The following is a 6,000-nucleotide window of genomic DNA, read 5'->3' on the forward strand; positions in this document are numbered from 1 at the left end:
ATGAGGGGGAGGGGAGGAGTCATACTGCTGATTAGTGGTAGGCAGGGACCTGGCCTCCTGTCACCACAGCCACCAACAAGATTTTGATTGGCTATTATAATAATAATAATAATAATAATAATTTACTAAATGTAACTAGGCACTGAGCTATATGCATTAATTAATTTAATACTTAAAATAATCCCATGATGGGATTATTTCGCCTTTTACAGAAGAGGAAACCGAGGCTCAGAACTGGAAAGTGGGGAGAGATGAGCAGAGTGGGAACAGATATTTTACTTTTTTTCAGTGCAGTTCTAGTTTTGGTTTCTTGCAACTTCTTTCAGATTGGTGGCCTTTGGTTGAAGCTAAGAAAGAGGGACTCTTTCCTGGGCAGAGACCCTGGTCCGGGGCTGCCGGAGGGGGCAGGGACTGTGTTTTCTGCTCTGGGCAGGATGCTGGGCCAGGAGGACCCATGGTGGCTGTCACCACAAACATACCAAACTACTTGGGGGACACTCTGGAGGGAACCGCACTTTCCCCCTGGTCCTTCATCCCCTTGACTTCCAGGCTGGGGAGTCGGGGGTTGCTGGGCTATAGTGAGTCGGGCCAGCCGGGCCCCTGGGCAATCACAGCTCTTTCCTTCCTGTCACCGAGTTTCTTGTGCAGGTAAATGAGTGCAGGCAACTCTTTGAGCCCAAACCTGACTGATCACATGGATGGTGCTGCAGGTGGAAGCTGAATTAAAATTCCAGAACTAAGAATTCTTAGTTTTTATGCCCTGAGCTTTGTTTTCCTAAGTACATGACTCTATTTTTTACTTCATTTGCAAGTGCCAACATGCATTATGTGGATTAGTCAGGGCTCCACTCACAACCTGAGACAGATGGTTTTGCTTCTCCTTATTCTCTGCATTTATACACGTACAGAGTCTTGGGAAGTTCTGCCTTTGCTATGTTTTCCCTGGGTCCTTGTTTTAAATTACAGTCTGACCCATGACATGAGGATTCCCCCAGTGCTTAGGACAAAAATCAGTGAACAAGCAAACAGTACTGGGAAGAAGGTCAGAAGATCTGGGTGTGAATACCAGCTGTCACCTACAGCAGGTGTGACCCTGGGCAAGTCACATGACCTCTCAGGCCTCAGCTTCCTCCTCTGTGTAAAGGAGCTGATGTTGGTGCAGCTTTGTATCCCTTGCAGGGTGGTTGTGAAGATCAAATGGGATGGAGAATTTGCAAGAACTGCGTACTATAATGTCACAGCCTCAGTGTCGCACAAGAGTAAAAGGATTATTATAACCAACTCCCTGAGAGCTTTGTGAATGAAGGACAATGTGAATACATAAGTCAGAGGTCACATATTCGATAGCTGGGGACACAGTCTCAAGGCCTCTGCACCTCAGCCCCACATCCTGTTAGTGGACTCCACTTGCTAGTGGACCCTCCTGCTAGATGGTCACCACAGGGGACTCTGTCCCCAGGTGACCATGAAGAATCCACCTGCAGAAAATCAAGACCTACTTTAACAAAGTAGGTTGGTTCAAACAGGAAAGTCATTTTAAAAGGAGAGGATACAAATATTAATAATATTTAACTAAGGTTAATATTTAGATGATCTTCAAAGTCACAAGAACCAATCAAATAACCAATGGTAGAAGGAGGCAGGGTGAGGATTAGAGAGATTTATATTTTCTATAGAATTATAGAGAAATAAATTGGTGATTACACATTGGAAGGCCACTGACAGTTGAAGGGGATCTTTTCCAAGTGTTATCCTGGAAGTAGCACAGTTGACACCAATAAAGAGCCCCCTACGTTTCTACTCACCACGTTTAAATCTGCAACTATAAAAATATATTCAAACATTATTTCTCCTAGTCTACTCTTTCTTTTCCATTCATCAACATCTTAATTTCTAAACTCTGTTTCACCCAAAGTATCCCCCAAATGCAATTTTTGTACAACCTTCTAATAAAGATCAATAGGTTGGCTCAAGGTCCATTTGAAAGGCTTCTAAACTCTCCTACGTTGACCACCTGAAATTTCCAGATTTTAATGGCATTTTGCTTGAAAGTGTGACAAAAATCACTTTAGTTAGATAAATCTTTCTTGAAAGATAGACATAGCTGAATGTTATCACTCATTTGTATTTTAGTGTGAATTAAGCCAGATAATTTCATGTCTTTCTAGCCTTTTAAAATTAAAATTTGATAAACATAAAGTGCAGAGATCTTAAGTGTACAGCTTGATGATCTCTTTTAAAATGAATATAGGCATTTTAAGGCTATGTATTTCCCCCTGAGTACTGCTTTGGATGCTTTCTGAACATTTTGATTTATTGTATTTTCATTATTTATTTCAAAATGCTTTCTAATTTCCATTGAATTTGCCTTTTGATCTAAGATTATATGTGAATTGCTTGGTTTTCAAACATTTGGGAATGTTTCAGTTGTCTTTTTCTTGTTGATTTCTGGCTTGATTCTACTGTGGCTGAAGAATATGATTTCTGTCTTTTGAAATTTGTTGAGACTTGCTTTATGGCTCAGAAGATAGCTTCTTTCAGTGCATGTGCCATATGCCTTGAAAAGAATGTCTATTCTCTAGTTTTGTTAATCATATTATTAAAACATATATTTCTACTGAAAAAAGATTAAAAAGGGGGCAAAAGTCAAGAGTTATAGTAAACACTAAGCACCTCATCTCAGTTCTCAACACAGCGAGGCACTGCAGAAGGAGCAGTGGCAGTGGGAGGAGGTGCTCAAAGGCAGGGCTGCAGCCTGGAGCCTGTGTGTGGGTGGGTAGAACTCCCTGGGGCTGCATTTCAGGGCCTCTGCCACCAAAGTCGGGCTAATGGGGCTGTTAAGCCCAGATGGTCACCCTTATCTACTCCCATTCCCCACTTTGACTTCAGGAGGACTGGCCTTGCACCTAGAGTGGGTTCCATTCCCACTTCTGTGTCTAACTTGCTCTGTGATTTTGGGCCTCAGTTTCTGTCATCTATAAAACTGGAATAACTCTATCTGCCTTGCTGGGTCAGGTAAAGACACAGCTCATGTCCAAGGCTTAGAGCTGGCATAGTCGTTTCTGACTACTTCTGCATCATCTAAGGCTCTGTGTGCATCATCATGTACCCAGCAACAACAATGGCTAATACTTATTGACCACGTGCTGTGCATCAGGTATGGGTCTAAGCATTCTGTACGTGTTACCTCTTTTAATCCTCACAATAACCCATGAGTAGGCATGGCCATCACCCCCGTGTGACAGATGGAGAAAGGGAGACAGTTTACAGAGTGTGCTGAGGCCACACTGTTAGTAAGTCAGGGGGGGCGGATTCAGAGTCAGGTAGTCTGGTTTCAAAGTGGACTCTTCTCAGGGGACCATTGTTCTAGTTTGCCCACAATGCCAGTTTCTCCAGGACAATCCCAGTTTAAATCTATTGCTTTGGCATGATTATTGTAGTGTCCCTTTGCTCTTAAAAAATATCCCGGTTTGGATGTTCAATCTTGGCTCTTCACTACTGTTCTCCTGCTTGTTAAAGATAGTCAGTATTCCTGAAGCCTTTGACTCTTTCTGCCCGTCCCCCTCCACATGCTACAAGTTTCTCTAACCCACTCCCTGCTCTTACACTGAGGGACACCAACACCCCCATTCACTAAGCCTAAGGCATTTGCCTTAACTACATTATTTGTTACAATATGACCTCAGTTCTGCATCCTGAACATGCACCACAGCTTCGGGTGCGTGGGTGTCAGATGCTGAGTGAGTGAATGAATGGATGAGCACATGCACTCATGAGTCATGTGAAAGCACCTGCACTCTTTAAGAGTCCTGCAAATATTTCTCACACAGTCCCCAGGACACCTAAGTCAAAGGCGATGAATAGGAAAGAAGCAAAACTTATAAGTCTATGGCCGGAACTTACGCAAACAAGGAGGGCAGCTCTATGTACAGTTTCGCACAGGCATCAGCAAACCCACCCACAGGGCCTCCCAGGAAGTCTGCATGAGTCAGTCCAGGAAGCTCTTCTTGTCTTTTTCTCCTCAGAGTTTTCTGTCCTCTCTGTCCCATCCTCTCATTTCCTTTGTCTTTCAATTCCAGCCTCAGGTGAGAAGCTCGGACCTATGTCCATGGTGCATCAAAGTAGAAAATCTTTTGGAGAATAAACAAAATGAGGCAGAAATGGGAACAGGAGAGTTCTCCCAGTGGGAAACCCCTGGGCACAGTCAGGTGCTCCCTCAAGGACTCAGACCTCCAAAGAAACCGCCAGGAGGGCCACCTTTGACAGGCATTGGCAATGAACACGCATGCGCCCCTTCTCTGAGATCCACAGCCTCTTTTCCTCACCTTTGCTCCAGCCCTTGCAGATGTTCCAAGCAGAGGCTGGGAAAGCCAGGAGCCCCCGGGTGGGATCCAGTGCTGAGAAACACAAGTGGCCTCCTCCTGCTCCTCCTGCAGATGCCCAGCATCACAGGCTGCAGAGCTGTGAGATGGTAGTGTGTGCGCGCTGGGTCTGAAAGCAGCTCATTGAATAAACAGATGCTGGATCCAAGGGAGGCAGGTTATTCTGCCTCTGTTCCAGAAATCTACGATTCTCTAGTCACAGAGACAAGGTGTTTTAGGGCTCTGAGAAGCCCCCTCCAGCCCCAGTGCCTCTCTCAGACTCTCTGGCTGGCAGTAGGACACCCCAGCTCCATGCAGCTTCAGCCAGCGAATAGTTGTGGGACCCCTTTATAGCAGCCAGGTCTCTCTCTCTCTCTCCTTTTTAGGGTTTTATAGATTTATTTTTAGAGAGAGGGGAAGGGAGGGATAGGGAGAGAGAAACATCAGTGTGTGGTTGCCTCTCACACATCCCCAACTGGGGACTTGGCCTGTAGCCCAGGCAGGTGCCCTGACTGGGAATAGAACCAGTGACCCTTTGGTTTGCAGGCTGGCACTCAATCCACTGAGCCACACCAACCATGGCGCCAGGTCTCTCATTTAATGACCTCAATGACTCAGTGAGTGCTCTCATCTCTATTTTATACCTGAGGAGGCTGGGCTCCACTGGCAGACCCAGGAATTAAGCCCTGGAATCCCAGATGTCCTAGTCAAGGCCTCGCAGGTCTGACTTTTAGCAGGATTTGAGAAGAGAAGTAATTATCATCTAGAGTTGATTTCTCTGTCCAGGGTTGGTTTTTGGAGCATGGAGGTGCCTTCTGAGAAACCCCTCATAGCAAGGATAGAGGACGCAGAGGTGGCCCCTGCAGAGTGAGCTCAGGATCTGTAAGGAAAGGAGCAGCGGGAGCGGGAAGGCACCAGAGCCCAGGGTGTCGGCGTTCAGCAGAGGGGTGGCACATGGGGATGGGACGAAGCTGGGGTGGCTACATCACCAACTCCGGTGGGTGCGGTACATATCAGAGTCCCTGTGAATGGCTCTCCCTGGAATTGTGTAGGAAACAGTCTATGCAGTTGTGCACAGCTGCCCTGGAATTGCACAGGGCACATATACAGGTGTGTACAGCTGCTAACCTAACAAGCCGCTTATTTTTCTCTCATTTCGACTAGACCAGAACCCTCCCCTTCTCACCTATGCTCCCTGCTGAGCCTGGCTGCCCTTCCTCTGATGGGGCTGGCTGGGTGGAATTCTGACTTTATTGGAAGTGTCCAAGCAGGGACTGGGTAGCACAATACACAGTGGATGAGCAGGCAAGGTAGGTGTCTAAGGGTTGCACTGCCCAAGCCCAGGGAAAGTGGGTAGACATTTATGGGCTGGTACACCTGACAAAAAACAATCCCGTGGATTATTTTAAACCTATCGGCCTTGTGACCTGTATGTAGAGATCCTCTCCATTTTTCTAGAGATGGGAGGTGCATTAAAACTTAAGTTTGATTCATTAGGTAGCTAAGGCTGCTGGTGATCTACCAAACGCGGTTCTCCCCTTCTTCCATTATAATGAAGTTGTAGCTGGGCACATGGCCTCCCAACCGGTAGCTAAGAGCACAGGGTTTTAACTTTGACAAACTGGGTCTCAAAAACATC

The sequence above is a fragment of the Furipterus horrens genome, unplaced genomic scaffold (genome assembly GCF_987537825.1).
Source record: "Furipterus horrens unplaced genomic scaffold, mFurHor1.1.pri manual_scaffold_4, whole genome shotgun sequence".
Classification (NCBI taxonomy): Eukaryota; Metazoa; Chordata; class Mammalia; order Chiroptera; family Furipteridae; genus Furipterus; species Furipterus horrens.